Source organism: Anthonomus grandis, chromosome 10 (genome assembly GCF_022605725.1).
Source record: "Anthonomus grandis grandis chromosome 10, icAntGran1.3, whole genome shotgun sequence".
Taxonomy (NCBI): domain Eukaryota; kingdom Metazoa; phylum Arthropoda; class Insecta; order Coleoptera; family Curculionidae; genus Anthonomus; species Anthonomus grandis.
Window position 1 is genome coordinate 5233150 of NC_065555.1, and position 18926 is coordinate 5252075.

General features: G+C 39.3%; 1 long non-coding RNA gene across 9 annotated transcripts; it reads right to left on the bottom strand.

The window, feature by feature from the left end:
• Positions 1 to 442: 442 nt before the first annotated feature.
• LOC126741539 (uncharacterized) lies at positions 443 to 15105 on the bottom strand. 9 transcript variants are annotated; one of them, XR_007662217.1, is made up of 5 exons: positions 14112 to 15105; positions 7166 to 7531; positions 5703 to 6067; positions 4239 to 4604; positions 1377 to 2041 (listed from the first exon to the last, which is right to left on the bottom strand). It is a non-coding gene; the product is annotated as an uncharacterized LOC126741539 (long non-coding RNA). The 9 variants fall into 9 exon arrangements; XR_007662210.1 differs by lacking the exon at positions 4239 to 4604 and adding an exon at positions 3600 to 3872 and having other exon boundaries at positions 1377 to 1768; positions 5337 to 6067; XR_007662214.1 differs by lacking the exons at positions 4239 to 4604; positions 14112 to 15105 and adding exons at positions 3600 to 3872; positions 10090 to 10374 and having other exon boundaries at positions 1377 to 1768; positions 5337 to 6067.
• Positions 15106 to 18926: the final 3821 nt, after the last annotated feature.

Below are 18926 nucleotides of genomic sequence, written 5' to 3' on the forward strand. Positions count from 1 at the left end.
AAATTGATTTTTTTCTGAATTAAACTAATTATACCAGCGACTTATTCTGATCACCTAAATTACGAAAACACCCGGTTATAACAGGATCCGAGCAGAACTAAGGGAATGAGAGCACTTTGAAAATCCTGAAAAAGTCGTTTTCGACGTCCGTTTTTGAGGGCAAAAATGGGCATCAAAAATGCCACATCTCGGCTATCATAAAAGCTACGACCTTGTGGATGGTCTCGTTGGATTCAGAATGACGAAACTAAGACAAAACCGTTGGAATTTTCCCGATAGCTCCCATAGAAGCCGAGATATCGACCTTTAAAGTTTGGAATTTTTCATTTTTTGGGTATACCCCCCCATATCGAATTTTTTCACCAAAAATTGATTTTTTTCAAAATCAAACTAAGTATACCAGCGTCTTATTCTGATCATCTAGATTACGAAAACCCCGGGTTATAACAGAATCCGAGCAGAACTAAGGGAATGAGAGCAATTTGAAAATCCTGAAAAAGTCGTTTTCGACGTCCGTTTTTGAGGCCAAAAATGGGCATCAAAAATGCCATATCTCGGCTATCGTAAAAGCTACGACCTTGCGGATAGTCTCGTTGGATTCACAATGACGAAACTAAGACAAAACTGTTGGAATTTTCCCGATAGCTCCCATAGAAGCCGAGATATCGACCTTCAAAGTTGGGAATTTCTCATTTTTCGGGTATACCCCCCCGTATCGAATTTTTTCACCAAAAATTGATTTTTTTCGAAATCAAACTAAGTATACCAGCGTCTTATTCTGATCATCTAGATTACGAAAACACCGGGTTATAACAGGATCCGAGCAGAACTAAGGGAATGAGAGCACTTTGAAAATCCTGAAAAAGTCGTTTTCGACGTCCGTTTTTGAGGCCAAAAATGGGCATCAAAAATGCCATATCTCGGCTATCGTAAAAGCTACGACCTTGCGGATAGTCTCGTTGGATTCACAATGACGAAACTAAGACAAAACTGTTGGAATTTTCCCGATAGCTCCCATAGAAGCCAAGATATCGACCTTCAAAGTTTAGAATTTTTCATTTTTCGGGTATACCCCCCCGTATCGAATTTTTTCACTAAAAATTGATTTTTTTCGATATCAAACTAAGTATACCAGCGTCTTATTCTGATCATCTAGATTACGAAAACACCGGGTTATAACAGGATCCGAGCAGAACTAAGGGAATGAGAGCACTTTGAAAATCCTGAAAAAGTCGTTTTCGACGTCCGTTTTTGAGGCCAAAAATGGGCATCAAAAATGCCATATCTCGGCTATCGTAAAAGCTACGACCTTGCGGATGGTCTCGTTGGATTCACAATGACGAAACTAAGACAAAACTGTTGGAATTTTCCCGATAGCTCCCATAGAAGCCGAGATATCGACCTTCAGAGTTTGGAATTTCTCATTTTTCGGGTATACCCCCCCGTATCGAATTTTTTCACTAAAAATTGATTTTTTTCGAAATCAAACTAAGTATACCAGCGTCTTATTCTGATCATCTAGATTACGAAAACCCCGGGTTATAACAGAATCCGAGCAGAACTAAGGGAATGAGAGCACTTTGAAAATCCTGAAAAAGTCGTTTTCGACGTCCGTTTTTGAGGCCAAAAATGGGCATCAAAAATGCCATATCTCGGCTATCGTAAAAGCTACGACCTTGCGGATGGTCTCGTTGGATTCACAATGACGAAACTAAGACAAAACTGTTGGAATTTTCCCGATAGCTCCCATAGAAGCCGAGATATCGACCTTCAAAGTTGGGAATTTTTCATTTTTCGGGTATACCCCCCCGTATCGAATTTTTTCACCAAAAATTGATTTTTTTCGAAATCAAACTAAGTATACCAGCGTCTTATTTTGATCATCTAGATTACGAAAACCCCGGGTTATAACAGAATCCGAGCAGAACTAAGGGAATGAGAGCACTTTGAAAATCCTGAAAAAGTCGTTTTCGACGTCCGTTTTTGAGGCCAAAAATGGGCATCAAAAATGCCATATCTCGGCTATCGTAAAAGCTACGACCTTGCGGATGGTCTCGTTGGATTCACAATGACGAAACTAAGACAAAACTGTTGGAATTTTCCCGATAGCTCCCATAGAAGCCAAGATATCGACCTTCAAAGTTTAGAATTTTTCATTTTTCGGGTATACCCCCCCCCTATCGAATTTTTTCACTAAAAATTGATTTTTTTCGAAATCAAACTAAGTATACCAGCGTCTTATTCTGATCATCTAGATTACGAAAACACCGGGTTATAACAGGATCCGAGCAGAACTAAGGGAATGAGAGCACTTTGAAAATCCTGAAAAAGTCGTTTTCGACGTCCGTTTTTGAGGCCAAAAATGGGCATCAAAAATGCCATATCTCGGCTATCGTAAAAGCTACGACCTTGCGGATGGTCTCGTTGGATTCACAATGACGAAACTAAGACAAAACTGTTGGAATTTTCCCGATAGCTCCCATAGAAGCCAAGATATCGACCTTCAAAGTTTAGAATTTTTCATTTTTCGGGTATACCCCCCCGTATCGAATTTTTTCACCAAAAATTGATTTTTTTCGAAATCAAACTAAGTATACCAGCGTCTTATTCTGATCATCTAGATTACGAAAACCCCGGGTTATAACAGAATCCGAGTAGAACTAAGGGAATGAGAGCACTTTGAAAATCCTGAAAAAGTCGTTTTCGACGTCCGTTTTTGAGGCCAAAAATGGGCATCAAAAATGCCATATCTCGGCTATCGTAAAAGCTACGACCTTGCGGATGGTCTCGTTGGATTCAGAATGACGAAACTAAGACAAAACTGTTGGAATTTTCCCGATAGCTCCCATAGAAGCCGAGATATCGACCTTCAGAGTTTGGAATTTCTCATTTTTCGGGTATACCCCCCCGTATCGAATTTTTTCACTAAAAATTGATTTTTTTCGAAATCAAACTAAGTATACCAGCGTCTTATTCTGATCATCTAGATTACGAAAACACCGGGTTATAACAGGATCCGAGCAGAACTAAGGGAATGAGAGCACTTTGAAAATCCTGAAAAAGTCGTTTTCGACGTCCGTTTTTGAGGCCAAAAATGGGCATCAAAAATGCCATATCTCGGCTATCGTAAAAGCTACGACCTTGCGGATGGTCTCGTTGGATTCACAATGACGAAACTAAGACAAAACTGTTGGAATTTTCCCGATAGCTCCCATAGAAGCCGAGATATCGACCTTCAGAGTTTGGAATTTCTCATTTTTCGGGTATACCCCCCCGTATCGAATTTTTTCACCAAAAATTGATTTTTTTCGAAATCAAACTAAGTATACCAGCGTCTTATTCTGATCATCTAGATTACGAAAACCCCGGGTTATAACAGAATCCGAGCAGAACTAAGGGAATGAGAGCAATTTGAAAATCCTGAAAAAGTCGTTTTCGACGTCCGTTTTTGAGGCCAAAAATGGGCATCAAAAATGCCATATCTCGGCTATCGTAAAAGCTACGACCTTGCGGATGGTCTCGTTGGATTCAGAATGACGAAACTAAGACAAAACTGTTGGAATTTTCCCGATAGCTCCCATAGAAGCCGAGATATCGACCTTCAGAGTTTGGAATTTCTCATTTTTCGGGTATACCCCCCCGTATCGAATTTTTTCACCAAAAATTGATTTTTTTCGAAATCAAACTAAGTATACCAGCGTCTTATTCTGATCATCTAGATTACGAAAACCCCGGGTTATAACAGAATCCGAGCAGAACTAAGGGAATGAGAGCACTTTGAAAATCCTGAAAAAGTCGTTTTCGACGTCCGTTTTTGAGGCCAAAAATGGGCATCAAAAATGCCATATCTCGGCTATCGTAAAAGCTACGACCTTGCGGATGGTCTCGTTGGATTCACAATGACGAAACTAAGACAAAACTGTTGGAATTTTCCCGATAGCTCCCATAGAAGCCGAGATATCGACCTTCAAAGTTGGGAATTTTTCATTTTTCGGGTATACCCCCCCGTATCGAATTTTTTCACCAAAAATTGATTTTTTTCGAAATCAAACTAAGTATACCAGCGTCTTATTTTGATCATCTAGATTACGAAAACCCCGGGTTATAACAGAATCCGAGCAGAACTAAGGGAATGAGAGCACTTTGAAAATCCTGAAAAAGTCGTTTTCGACGTCCGTTTTTGAGGCCAAAAATGGGCATCAAAAATGCCATATTTCGGCTATCGTAAAAGCTACGACCTTGCGGATGGTCTCGTTGGATTCACAATGACGAAACTAAGACAAAACTGTTGGAATTTTCCCGATAGCTCCCATAGAAGCCGAGATATCGACCTTCAAAGTTGGGAATTTTTCATTTTTCGGGTATACCCCCCCGTATCGAATTTTTTCACCAAAAATTGATTTTTTTCGAAATCAAACTAAGTATACCAGCGTCTTATTCTGATCATCTAGATTACGAAAACCCCGGGTTATAACAGAATCCGAGCAGAACTAAGGGAATGAGAGCACTTTGAAAATCCTGAAAAAGTCGTTTTCGACGTCCGTTTTTGAGGCCAAAAATGGGCATCAAAAATGCCATATCTCGGCTATCGTAAAAGCTACGACCTTGCGGATGGTCTCGTTGGATTCACAATGACGAAACTAAGACAAAACTGTTGGAATTTTCCCGATAGCTCCCATAGAAGCCAAGATATCGACCTTCAAAGTTTAGAATTTTTCATTTTTCGGGTATACCCCCCCGTATCGAATTTTTTCACTAAAAATTGATTTTTTTCGAAATCAAACTAAGTATACCAGCGTCTTATTCTGATCATCTAGATTACGAAAACACCGGGTTATAACAGGATCCGAGCAGAACTAAGGGAATGAGAGCACTTTGAAAATCCTGAAAAAGTCGTTTTCGACGTCCGTTTTTGAGGCCAAAAATGGGCATCAAAAATGCCATATCTCGGCTATCGTAAAAGCTACGACCTTGCGGATGGTCTCGTTGGATTCACAATGACGAAACTAAGACAAAACTGTTGGAATTTTCCCGATAGCTCCCATAGAAGCCAAGATATCGACCTTCAAAGTTTAGAATTTTTCATTTTTCGGGTATACCCCCCCGTATCGAATTTTTTCACCAAAAATTGATTTTTTTCGAAATCAAACTAAGTATACCAGCGTCTTATTCTGATCATCTAGATTACGAAAACCCCGGGTTATAACAGAATCCGAGCAGAACTAAGGGAATGAGAGCACTTTGAAAATCCTGAAAAAGTCGTTTTCGACGTCCGTTTTTGAGGCCAAAAATGGGCATCAAAAATGCCATATCTTGGCTATCGTAAAAGCTACGACCTTGCGGATGGTCTCGTTGGATTCACAATGACGAAACTAAGACAAAACTGTTGGAATTTTCCCGATAGCTCCCATAGAAGCCAAGATATCGACCTTCAAAGTTTAGAATTTTTCATTTTTCGGGTATACCCCCCCGTATCGAATTTTTTCACTAAAAATTGATTTTTTTCGAAATCAAACTAAGTATACCAGCGTCTTATTCTGATCATCTAGATTACGAAAACACCGGGTTATAACAGGATCCGAGCAGAACTAAGGGAATGAGAGCACTTTGAAAATCCTGAAAAAGTCGTTTTCGACGTCCGTTTTTGAGGCCAAAAATGGGCATCAAAAATGCCATATCTCGGCTATCGTAAAAGCTACGACCTTGCGGATGGTCTCGTTGGATTCACAATGACGAAACTAAGACAAAACTGTTGGAATTTTCCCGATAGCTCCCATAGAAGCCGAGATATCGACCTTCAAAGTTGGGAATTTTTCATTTTTCGGGTATACCCCCCGTATCGAATTTTTTCACCAAAAATTGATTTTTTTCGAAATCAAACTAAGTATACCAGCGTCTTATTCTGATCATCTAGATTACGAAAACACCGGGTTATAACAGGATCCGAGCAGAACTAAGGGAATGAGAGCACTTTGAAAATCCTGAAAAAGTCGTTTTCGACGTCCGTTTTTGAGGCCAAAAATGGGCATCAAAAATGCCATATCTCGGCTATCGTAAAAGCTACGACCTTGCGGATGGTCTCGTTGGATTCACAATGACGAAACTAAGACAAAACTGTTGGAATTTTCCCGATAGCTCCCATAGAAGCCGAGATATCGACCTTCAGAGTTTGGAATTTCTCATTTTTCGGGTATACCCCCCCGTATCGAATTTTTTCACCAAAAATTGATTTTTTTCGAAATCAAACTAAGTATACCAGCGTCTTATTCTGATCATCTAGATTACGAAAACCCCGGGTTATAACAGAATCCGAGCAGAACTAAGGGAATGAGAGCAATTTGAAAATCCTGAAAAAGTCGTTTTCGACGTCCGTTTTTGAGGCCAAAAATGGGCATCAAAAATGCCATATCTCGGCTATCGTAAAAGCTACGACCTTGCGGATGGTCTCGTTGGATTCAGAATGACGAAACTAAGACAAAACTGTTGGAATTTTCCCGATAGCTCCCATAGAAGCCGAGATATCGACCTTCAGAGTTTGGAATTTCTCATTTTTCGGGTATACCCCCCCGTATCGAATTTTTTCACCAAAAATTGATTTTTTTCGAAATCAAACTAAGTATACCAGCGTCTTATTCTGATCATCTAGATTACGAAAACCCCGGGTTATAACAGAATCCGAGCAGAACTAAGGGAATGAGAGCACTTTGAAAATCCTGAAAAAGTCGTTTTCGACGTCCGTTTTTGAGGCCAAAAATGGGCATCAAAAATGCCATATCTCGGCTATCGTAAAAGCTACGACCTTGCGGATGGTCTCGTTGGATTCACAATGACGAAACTAAGACAAAACTGTTGGAATTTTCCCGATAGCTCCCATAGAAGCCGAGATATCGACCTTCAAAGTTGGGAATTTTTCATTTTTCGGGTATACCCCCCCGTATCGAATTTTTTCACCAAAAATTGATTTTTTTCGAAATCAAACTAAGTATACCAGCGTCTTATTTTGATCATCTAGATTACGAAAACCCCGGGTTATAACAGAATCCGAGCAGAACTAAGGGAATGAGAGCACTTTGAAAATCCTGAAAAAGTCGTTTTCGACGTCCGTTTTTGAGGCCAAAAATGGGCATCAAAAATGCCATATTTCGGCTATCGTAAAAGCTACGACCTTGCGGATGGTCTCGTTGGATTCACAATGACGAAACTAAGACAAAACTGTTGGAATTTTCCCGATAGCTCCCATAGAAGCCGAGATATCGACCTTCAAAGTTGGGAATTTTTCATTTTTCGGGTATACCCCCCCGTATCGAATTTTTTCACCAAAAATTGATTTTTTTCGAAATCAAACTAAGTATACCAGCGTCTTATTCTGATCATCTAGATTACGAAAACCCCGGGTTATAACAGAATCCGAGCAGAACTAAGGGAATGAGAGCACTTTGAAAATCCTGAAAAAGTCGTTTTCGACGTCCGTTTTTGAGGCCAAAAATGGGCATCAAAAATGCCATATCTCGGCTATCGTAAAAGCTACGACCTTGCGGATGGTCTCGTTGGATTCACAATGACGAAACTAAGACAAAACTGTTGGAATTTTCCCGATAGCTCCCATAGAAGCCAAGATATCGACCTTCAAAGTTTAGAATTTTTCATTTTTCGGGTATACCCCCCCGTATCGAATTTTTTCACTAAAAATTGATTTTTTTCGAAATCAAACTAAGTATACCAGCGTCTTATTCTGATCATCTAGATTACGAAAACACCGGGTTATAACAGGATCCGAGCAGAACTAAGGGAATGAGAGCACTTTGAAAATCCTGAAAAAGTCGTTTTCGACGTCCGTTTTTGAGGCCAAAAATGGGCATCAAAAATGCCATATCTCGGCTATCGTAAAAGCTACGACCTTGCGGATGGTCTCGTTGGATTCACAATGACGAAACTAAGACAAAACTGTTGGAATTTTCCCGATAGCTCCCATAGAAGCCAAGATATCGACCTTCAAAGTTTAGAATTTTTCATTTTTCGGGTATACCCCCCCGTATCGAATTTTTTCACCAAAAATTGATTTTTTTCGAAATCAAACTAAGTATACCAGCGTCTTATTCTGATCATCTAGATTACGAAAACCCCGGGTTATAACAGAATCCGAGCAGAACTAAGGGAATGAGAGCACTTTGAAAATCCTGAAAAAGTCGTTTTCGACGTCCGTTTTTGAGGCCAAAAATGGGCATCAAAAATGCCATATCTTGGCTATCGTAAAAGCTACGACCTTGCGGATGGTCTCGTTGGATTCACAATGACGAAACTAAGACAAAACTGTTGGAATTTTCCCGATAGCTCCCATAGAAGCCAAGATATCGACCTTCAAAGTTTAGAATTTTTCATTTTTCGGGTATACCCCCCCGTATCGAATTTTTTCACTAAAAATTGATTTTTTTCGAAATCAAACTAAGTATACCAGCGTCTTATTCTGATCATCTAGATTACGAAAACACCGGGTTATAACAGGATCCGAGCAGAACTAAGGGAATGAGAGCACTTTGAAAATCCTGAAAAAGTCGTTTTCGACGTCCGTTTTTGAGGCCAAAAATGGGCATCAAAAATGCCATATCTCGGCTATCGTAAAAGCTACGACCTTGCGGATGGTCTCGTTGGATTCACAATGACGAAACTAAGACAAAACTGTTGGAATTTTCCCGATAGCTCCCATAGAAGCCGAGATATCGACCTTCAAAGTTGGGAATTTTTCATTTTTCGGGTATACCCCCCGTATCGAATTTTTTCACCAAAAATTGATTTTTTTCGAAATCAAACTAAGTATACCAGCGTCTTATTCTGATCATCTAGATTACGAAAACCCCGGGTTATAACAGAATCCGAGCAGAACTAAGGGAATGAGAGCACTTTGAAAATCCTGAAAAAGTCGTTTCGACGTCCGTTTTTGAGGCCAAAAATGGGCATCAAAAATGCCATATCTCGGCTATCGTAAAAGCTACGACCTTGCGGATGGTCTCGTTGGATTCACAATGACGAAACTAAGACAAAACTGTTGGAATTTTCCCGATAGCTCCCATAGAAGCCGAGATATCGACCTTCAGAGTTTGGAATTTCTCATTTTTCGGGTATACCCCCCCGTATCGAATTTTTTCACCAAAAATTGATTTTTTTCGAAATCAAACTAAGTATACCAGCGTCTTATTCTGATCATCTAGATTACGAAAACCCCGGGTTATAACAGAATCCGAGCAGAACTAAGGGAATGAGAGCACTTTGAAAATCCTGAAAAAGTCGTTTTCGACGTCCGTTTTTGAGGCCAAAAATGGGCATCAAAAATGCCATATCTCGGCTATCGTAAAAGCTACGACCTTGCGGATGGTCTCGTTGGATTCACAATGACGAAACTAAGACAAAACTGTTGGAATTTTCCCGATAGCTCCCATAGAAGCCGAGATATCGACCTTCAAAGTTGGGAATTTTTCATTTTTCGGGTATACCCCCCGTATCGAATTTTTTCACCAAAAATTGATTTTTTTCGAAATCAAACTAAGTATACCAGCGTCTTATTCTGATCATCTAGATTACGAAAACCCCGGGTTATAACAGAATCCGAGCAGAACTAAGGGAATGAGAGCACTTTGAAAATCCTGAAAAAGTCGTTTCGACGTCCGTTTTTGAGGCCAAAAATGGGCATCAAAAATGCCATATCTCGGCTATCGTAAAAGCTACGACCTTGCGGATGGTCTCGTTGGATTCACAATGACGAAACTAAGACAAAACTGTTGGAATTTTCCCGATAGCTCCCATAGAAGCCGAGATATCGACCTTCAGAGTTTGGAATTTCTCATTTTTCGGGTATACCCCCCCGTATCGAATTTTTTCACCAAAAATTGATTTTTTTCGAAATCAAACTAAGTATACCAGCGTCTTATTCTGATCATCTAGATTACGAAAACACCGGGTTATAACAGGATCCGAGCAGAACTAAGGGAATGAGAGCACTTTGAAAATCCTGAAAAAGTCGTTTTCGACGTCCGTTTTTGAGGCCAAAAATGGGCATCAAAAATGCCATATCTCGGCTATCGTAAAAGCTACGACCTTGCGGATGGTCTCGTTGGATTCACAATGACGAAACTAAGACAAAACTGTTGGAATTTTCCCGATAGCTCCCATAGAAGCCGAGATATCGACCTTCAAAGTTGGGAATTTTTCATTTTTCGGGTATACCCCCCGTATCGAATTTTTTCACCAAAAATTGATTTTTTTCGAAATCAAACTAAGTATACCAGCGTCTTATTCTGATCATCTAGATTACGAAAACCCCGGGTTATAACAGAATCCGAGCAGAACTAAGGGAATGAGAGCACTTTGAAAATCCTGAAAAAGTCGTTTCGACGTCCGTTTTTGAGGCCAAAAATGGGCATCAAAAATGCCATATCTCGGCTATCGTAAAAGCTACGACCTTGCGGATGGTCTCGTTGGATTCACAATGACGAAACTAAGACAAAACTGTTGGAATTTTCCCGATAGCTCCCATAGAAGCCGAGATATCGACCTTCAGAGTTTGGAATTTCTCATTTTTCGGGTATACCCCCCCGTATCGAATTTTTTCACCAAAAATTGATTTTTTTCGAAATCAAACTAAGTATACCAGCGTCTTATTCTGATCATCTAGATTACGAAAACCCCGGGTTATAACAGAATCCGAGCAGAACTAAGGGAATGAGAGCACTTTGAAAATCCTGAAAAAGTCGTTTTCGACGTCCGTTTTTGAGGCCAAAAATGGGCATCAAAAATGCCATATCTCGGCTATCGTAAAAGCTACGACCTTGCGGATGGTCTCGTTGGATTCACAATGACGAAACTAAGACAAAACTGTTGGAATTTTCCCGATAGCTCCCATAGAAGCCGAGATATCGACCTTCAGAGTTTGGAATTTCTCATTTTTCAGGTATACCCCCCCGTATCGAATTTTTTCACTAAAAATTGATTTTTTTCGAAATCAAACTAAGTATACCAGCGTCTTATTCTGATCATCTAGATTACGAAAACACCGGGTTATAACAGGATCCGAGCAGAACTAAGGGAATGAGAGCACTTTGAAAATCCTGAAAAAGTCGTTTTCGACGTCCGTTTTTGAGGCCAAAAATGGGCATCAAAAATGCCATATCTCGGCTATCGTAAAAGCTACGACCTTACGGATGGTCTCGTTGGATTCACAATGACGAAACTAAGACAAAACTGTTGGAATTTTCCCGATAGCTCCCATAGAAGCCGAGATATCGACCTTCAAAGTTTGGAATTTTTCATTTTTTGGGTATACCCCCCCGTATCGAATTTTTTCACCAAAAATTGATTTTTTTCGAAATCAAACTAAGTATACCAGCGTCTTATTCTGATCATCTAGATTACGAAAACCCCGGGTTATAACAGAATCCGAGCAGAACTAAGGGAATGAGAGCACTTTGAAAATCCTGAAAAAGTCGTTTTCGACGTCCGTTTTTGAGGCCAAAAATGGGCATCAAAAATGCCATATCTCGGCTATCGTAAAAGCTACGACCTTGCGGATGGTCTCGTTGGATTCACAATGACGAAACTAAGACAAAACTGTTGGAATTTTCCCGATAGCTCCCATAGAAGCCGAGATATCGACCTTCAAAGTTGGGAATTTTTCATTTTTCGGGTATACCCCCCCGTATCGAATTTTTTCACCAAAAATTGATTTTTTTCGAAATCAAACTAAGTATACCAGCGTCTTATTCTGATCATCTAGATTACGAAAACCCCGGGTTATAACAGAATCCGAGCAGAACTAAGGGAATGAGAGCACTTTGAAAATCCTGAAAAAGTCGTTTTCGACGTCCGTTTTTGAGGCCAAAAATGGGCATCAAAAATGCCATATCTCGGCTATCGTAAAAGCTACGACCTTGCGGATGGTCTCGTTGGATTCACAATGACGAAACTAAGACAAAACTGTTGGAATTTTCCCGATAGCTCCCATAGAAGCCGAGATATCGACCTTCAGAGTTTGGAATTTCTCATTTTTCAGGTATACCCCCCCGTATCGAATTTTTTCACTAAAAATTGATTTTTTTCGAAATCAAACTAAGTATACCAGCGTCTTATTCTGATCATCTAGATTACGAAAACACCGGGTTATAACAGGATCCGAGCAGAACTAAGGGAATGAGAGCACTTTGAAAATCCTGAAAAAGTCGTTTTCGACGTCCGTTTTTGAGGCCAAAAATGGGCATCAAAAATGCCATATCTCGGCTATCGTAAAAGCTACGACCTTGCGGATGGTCTCGTTGGATTCACAATGACGAAACTAAGACAAAACTGTTGGAATTTTCCCGATAGCTCCCATAGAAGCCGAGATATCGACCTTCAGAGTTTGGAATTTCTCATTTTTCGGGTATACCCCCCCGTATCGAATTTTTTCACCAAAAATTGATTTTTTTCGAAATCAAACTAAGTATACCAGCGTCTTATTCTGATCATCTAGATTACGAAAACCCCGGGTTATAACAGAATCCGAGCAGAACTAAGGGAATGAGAGCACTTTGAAAATCCTGAAAAAGTCGTTTTCGACGTCCGTTTTTGAGGCCAAAAATGGGCATCAAAAATGCCATATCTCGGCTATCGTAAAAGCTACGACCTTGCGGATGGTCTCGTTGGATTCACAATGACGAAACTAAGACAAAACTGTTGGAATTTTCCCGATAGCTCCCATAGAAGCCGAGATATCGACCTTCAAAGTTGGGAATTTTTCATTTTTCGGGTATACCCCCCGTATCGAATTTTTTCACCAAAAATTGATTTTTTTCGAAATCAAACTAAGTATACCAGCGTCTTATTCTGATCATCTAGATTACGAAAACCCCGGGTTATAACAGAATCCGAGCAGAACTAAGGGAATGAGAGCAATTTGAAAATCCTGAAAAAGTCGTTTTCGACGTCCGTTTTTGAGGCCAAAAATGGGCATCAAAAATGCCATATCTCGGCTATCGTAAAAGCTACGACCTTGCGGATGGTCTCGTTGGATTCACAATGACGAAACTAAGACAAAACTGTTGGAATTTTCCCGATAGCTCCCATAGAAGCCGAGATATCGACCTTCAAAGTTTGGAATTTTTCATTTTTTGGGTATACCCCCCCGTATCGAATTTTTTCACCAAAAATTGATTTTTTTCGAAATCAAACTAAGTATACCAGCGTCTTATTCTGATCATCTAGATTACGAAAACCCCGGGTTATAACAGAATCCGAGCAGAACTAAGGGAATGAGAGCACTTTGAAAATCCTGAAAAAGTCGTTTTCGACGTCCGTTTTTGAGGCCAAAAATGGGCATCAAAAATGCCATATCTCGGCTATCGTAAAAGCTACGACCTTGCGGATGGTCTCGTTGGATTCACAATGACGAAACTAAGACAAAACTGTTGGAATTTTCCCGATAGCTCCCATAGAAGCCAAGATATCGACCTTCAAAGTTTGAAATTTTTCATTTTTCGGGTATACCCCTCCGTATCGAATTTTTCACCAAAAATTGATTTTTTTTGAAATCAAACTAAGTATACGAGCGTCTTATTCTGATCATCTAGATTACAAAAACACCGGGTTATAACAGGATCCGAGCAGAACTAAGGGAATGACAGCACTTTGAAAATCCTGAAAAAGTCGTTTTCGACGTCCGTTTTTGAGGCCAAAAATGGGCATCAAAAATGCCATATCTCGGCTATCGTAAAAGCTACGACCTTGCGGATGGTCTCGTTGGATTCACAATGACGAAACTAAGACAAAACTGTTGGAATTTTCCCGATAGCTCCCATAGAAGCCGAGATATCGACCTTCAGAGTTTGGAATTTCTCATTTTTCGGGTATACCCCCCCGTATCGAATTTTTTCACCAAAAATTGATTTTTTTCGAAATCAAACTAAGTATACCAGCGTCTTATTCTGATCATCTAGATTACGAAAACCCCGGGTTATAACAGAATCCGAGCAGAACTAAGGGAATGACAGCACTTTGAAAATCCTGAAAAAGTCGTTTTCGACGTCCGTTTTTGAGGCCAAAAATGGGCATCAAAAATGCCATATTTCGGCTATCGTAAAAGCTACGACCTTGCGGATGGTCTCGTTGGATTCACAATGACGAAACTAAGACAAAACTGTTGGAATTTTCCCGATAGCTCCCATAGAAGCCGAGATATCGACCTTCAAAGTTGGGAATTTTTCATTTTTCGGGTATACCCCCCCGTATCGAATTTTTTCACCAAAAATTGATTTTTTTCGAAATCAAACTAAGTATACCAGCGTCTTATTCTGATCATCTAGATTACGAAAACACCGGGTTATAACAGGATCCGAGCAGAACTAAGGGAATGAGAGCACTTTGAAAATCCTGAAAAAGTCGTTTTCGACGTCCGTTTTTGAGGCCAAAAATGGGCATCAAAAATGCCATATCTCGGCTATCGTAAAAGCTACGACCTTGCGGATGGTCTCGTTGGATTCACAATGACGAAACTAAGACAAAACTGTTGGAATTTTCCCGATAGCTCCCATAGAAGCCGAGATATCGACCTTCAGAGTTTGGAATTTCTCATTTTTCGGGTATACCCCCCCGTATCGAATTTTTTCACCAAAAATTGATTTTTTTCGAAATCAAACTAAGTATACCAGCGTCTTATTCTGATCATCTAGATTACGAAAACCCCGGGTTATAACAGAATCCGAGCAGAACTAAGGGAATGAGAGCACTTTGAAAATCCTGAAAAAGTCGTTTTCGACGTCCGTTTTTGAGGCCAAAAATGGGCATCAAAAATGCCATATCTCGGCTATCGTAAAAGCTACGACCTTGCGGATGGTCTCGTTGGATTCACAATGACGAAACTAAGACAAAACTGTTGGAATTTTCCCGATAGCTCCCATAGAAGCCGAGATATCGACCTTCAAAGTTTGGAATTTTTCATTTTTTGGGTATACCCCCCCGTATCGAATTTTTCACCAAAAATTGATTTTTTTCGAAATCAAACTAAGTATACCAGCGTCTTATTCTGATCATCTAGATTACGAAAACCCCGGGTTATAACAGAATCCGAGCAGAACTAAGGGAATAATAGCACTTTGAAAATCCTGAAAAAGTCGTTTTCGACGTCCGTTTTTGAGGCCAAAAATGGGCATCAAAAATGCCATATCTCGGCTATCGTAAAAGCTACGACCTTGCGGATGGTCTCGTTGGATTCACAATGACGAAACTAAGACAAAACTGTTGGAATTTTCCCGATAGCTCCCATGGAAGCCGAGATATCGACTTTCAAAGTTTGGAATTTTTCATTTTTCGGGTATACCCCCCCGTATCGAATTTTTTCACCAAAAATTGATTTTTTTCGAAATCAAAGTAAGTATACCAGCGTCTTATTCTGATCATCTAGATTACGAAAACACCGGGTTATAACAGGATCCGAGCAGAACTAAGGGAATGAGAGCACTTTGAAAATTCTGAAAAAGTCGTTTTCGACGTCCGTTTTTGAGGCCAAAAATGGGCATCAAAAATGCCATATCTCGGCTATCGTAAAAGCTATGACCTTGCGGATGGTCTCGTTGGATTCAGAATAAGGAAACTAAGACAAAACTGTTGGAATTTTCCCGATAGCTCCCATAGAAGCCGAGATATCGACCTTCAAAGTTTGGAATTTTTCATTTTTCGGGTATACCAGTCATCGGTCTTTTCCTAACATCGATGTTTTTAAAGCATCGATGTCACCATTAATGTTAAACATCGATGTCTCAGCACTACTGCGAGCAACATAACCTAACTAAATGAATTGTCACTTGTCAAAGTCTCAAAACAAGTGACAACTACAGGTATCATAGTGTTGTAAAAAGAATTCGAATTTTTGACATAACCTTAAACTTTTGCAAATGTACAAATTTGCTGCTTCTCAATGAAAACATTTTTTTATTAAAATATGCTTTCAGAGCTCGAGCTCAACGCAATGTTTAGTGCAATAAACGTTTGTGCTGATTTATTCCAAATTGAGCTTCTATTTTTAATTAACAGTTATTGGTAAAGCTCTTCTAAAAAGTACTGACTGAATCATTGAAAACATGCCGTCACCACCACTACAACTGATTATTTTAAACTGGTATTAATGTTTATCGTGATTCAAGACCTGCGGTCAAGTAATTAACTTATCTTTGACCCGAGTTTTATTAAAAATAATTCTAGTTATGTACGTTTGGAATTGTGTCCTATTTGATAAAATAATAAAATGAAAAACCCGATCGCAGACAAATAAAAATGACGTATATAGGGCCGTGGAAAAACTGGACCGAAGGCACCATTAGCATAAAATTAAATGGAAAGTAGTCGTCGCCGTGGCGTCGCCCGACCCACCCCCCATCGACACGATTCTCCGGCGAGCCGGAACGTGCCTTAGTCGGAAAATAAAGAGGAAAAAAGTTCGAAATTGGATTCCGCTTAATTTACTTTGTCTCACTATAAAGTTATCAAAAAAAATAGTAGCAATTTTAGGATAATAAGCATTATTTGGCAACGTTGTAATTACCTCCGACAGATTGACAAATCACACCATTGACAGCTGTCAGATTTTCAGAACATTGGGTGCAATTCTTAGATACTCACGAATGACGGTAATGACAGATATGAAACATTAATTTGTGGCGTCACAAGTATTATTTGGCAACAATGTAAAAACTTATTGATGACAGGTGTCAAATTTTTATTTGTGACGTCAGAGCCTATACTCACTTAACCTAAGTGGGAAGTTTAGGGTTATTAATAATCAATCGGTGCAATTACTTCTTAATGACTCAAGGCGCTTTTTGGCAAAATAATGCTGATTTCTGTAAGTTGAGAGTTTTTGGACCTAAAAAATAAATTTGGTTGATCTGTAAGGCTTTACATCGTCCGTATAAGAGGACAATTCAAAAAAATTGGAAATTATTTTGAAGAATAATTAATTTACTTTGCACAATCATAACAATCATCCCCCTAAGACTTTTTATTGTGTTGATTCTGTAAATATTATTGTCGCGATTTTTGGATAACTCACTCCCTTAATATCGCAACTTCAAACTGTTAGTACCGCCATCTATAGTATAGTGTTCATAATAATCGGTTATTTTGCTTGTAAAGAAAAACCATTTCCATTTTACAGTATGTAAAATTCCATTTACAGTTACAATACGTAATAGAGGAATTTACAAACAGGATTTATAATACAGGAATTACATAAAAATGGGAAAAATAGCAACTACGGCAACATTGCGCTATTTTGTGACATATTGGAGACACCAACTTAATAAATATACCTGGACTGTTAATCCATTGAAAAATAAATGACCACTACTAGGTGGCCGCCATTTTGCCTGATTGTATCCTTTGGATGTTGGTCACTCTGACAAATTTCAGTGGTGCCAATTGTAGGGACACAAAACAATTAAAGTTATTGAGAGGTTATGTTTACAAAAACCAAATAGAAAGTTACATTTTGCCACCTACTATAATACTCCTTAGAGGAAAGCTTTCCAGAACATGGACACGTTCACTCGAAGTTCACGACACTCTACGGGTCACGACTTTTTACGTAAGTTAATGACGGATCACAGCGTCGTTAACTTCATTACCTTTATTTAATAAATCTTTTGTTGGTAACACTGAAAATGTTCAGAGTGACCAACATTAAAAGGACACAACCATTATAAAAATGGCGGCCACCAGGCAGCGGTCATGGTGGCCATTTGCATTAGCAGTCTAGCAGCTAATGACAGCTGTGAAACAGTAATTTGTGACGTCACACCGCAAGTTTTCAAAATTAGCATAAAAATTATTTGGCAATGTTGTAAAAACTTATTAATTATTGACACTAATGACTGTTCTTGGTCTATACTCATTTTACCTAAGTAAGATGTTTGGCGTACTAAGAATCATTTGATTCAATTATTACTTAGAGATTGACAAATCAAGCTAATGATAACTGTCAAACTTGTCAATTTTGTAAAAAGTTATTCATGATTGATATATGGCCCTAATGACAGCTGTCAGATCATTTGTGACGTTACAAGGTACGCCTACTTGATCAAAGTAAATGACTGTAAGTACTGGTGCTCTGTACCGTACGCTGCGCTTGCGTGGTAATAAGGTGTTATTACTAGACACTGCTACCTAAAAAGGCTGATAAGTACGAATTTTTTGTCAAAGACCAGAATTTGTGCTTAAATACTACTTGATATTTCAAAAAATATCACTTGGGCAGGTTTGAACCTTAAACAAATTTTGTAGAGAATATTCTTTGTAGATTTGTTTCATTCAAGTCCCATTAGTTTTTAATATATTGGACATTAAAGTGAGTGGTCTTAAAAATGACATTTAGCGCAATAACGTATAGTATTCGGTGTTAATAAAACGTCATAAAAATGTAACAAATTGGATACCCCGTACTAATAAGGCGCTTAAAGGAACACGCGTTTCAATATGTTTTTCTTAATCAATTTAAAGTAAAGACTCCTCACTTACCCGCTTAACTTGAAAATGTTCGGACCTCAAAGTCTCCGGGACCTCCTGGTCGGGTCTGGTACAGGCCGGAGGCTGCGCCACCGAGTTCCGGAAATTGTCCAAGACCCCCTTGAACGTTATTTTTCGCATGTTTTCCCCCTTTTTTTGCCTTTTCCTGTTTGCCTTCCGGATTGAACTCGAGAAACAACAAAACTCTCTTTTTCACCGAATTAAAAGTCGTCACGGCTGCCAAGTCGGGTGCATTTTGCGCTTCCCCGTTTGTTTTATTTAATATCTGAATCAAACCACAATCGCGCGAAGTGTATACAAGGTAAAGTCGTATTGTCGTCGGGAAGAAGTCCCTTTCTGTCTCGTCAGTAAAATCGGGAAAATCCGGGATTCAGCAAAGTTGCGCTAAC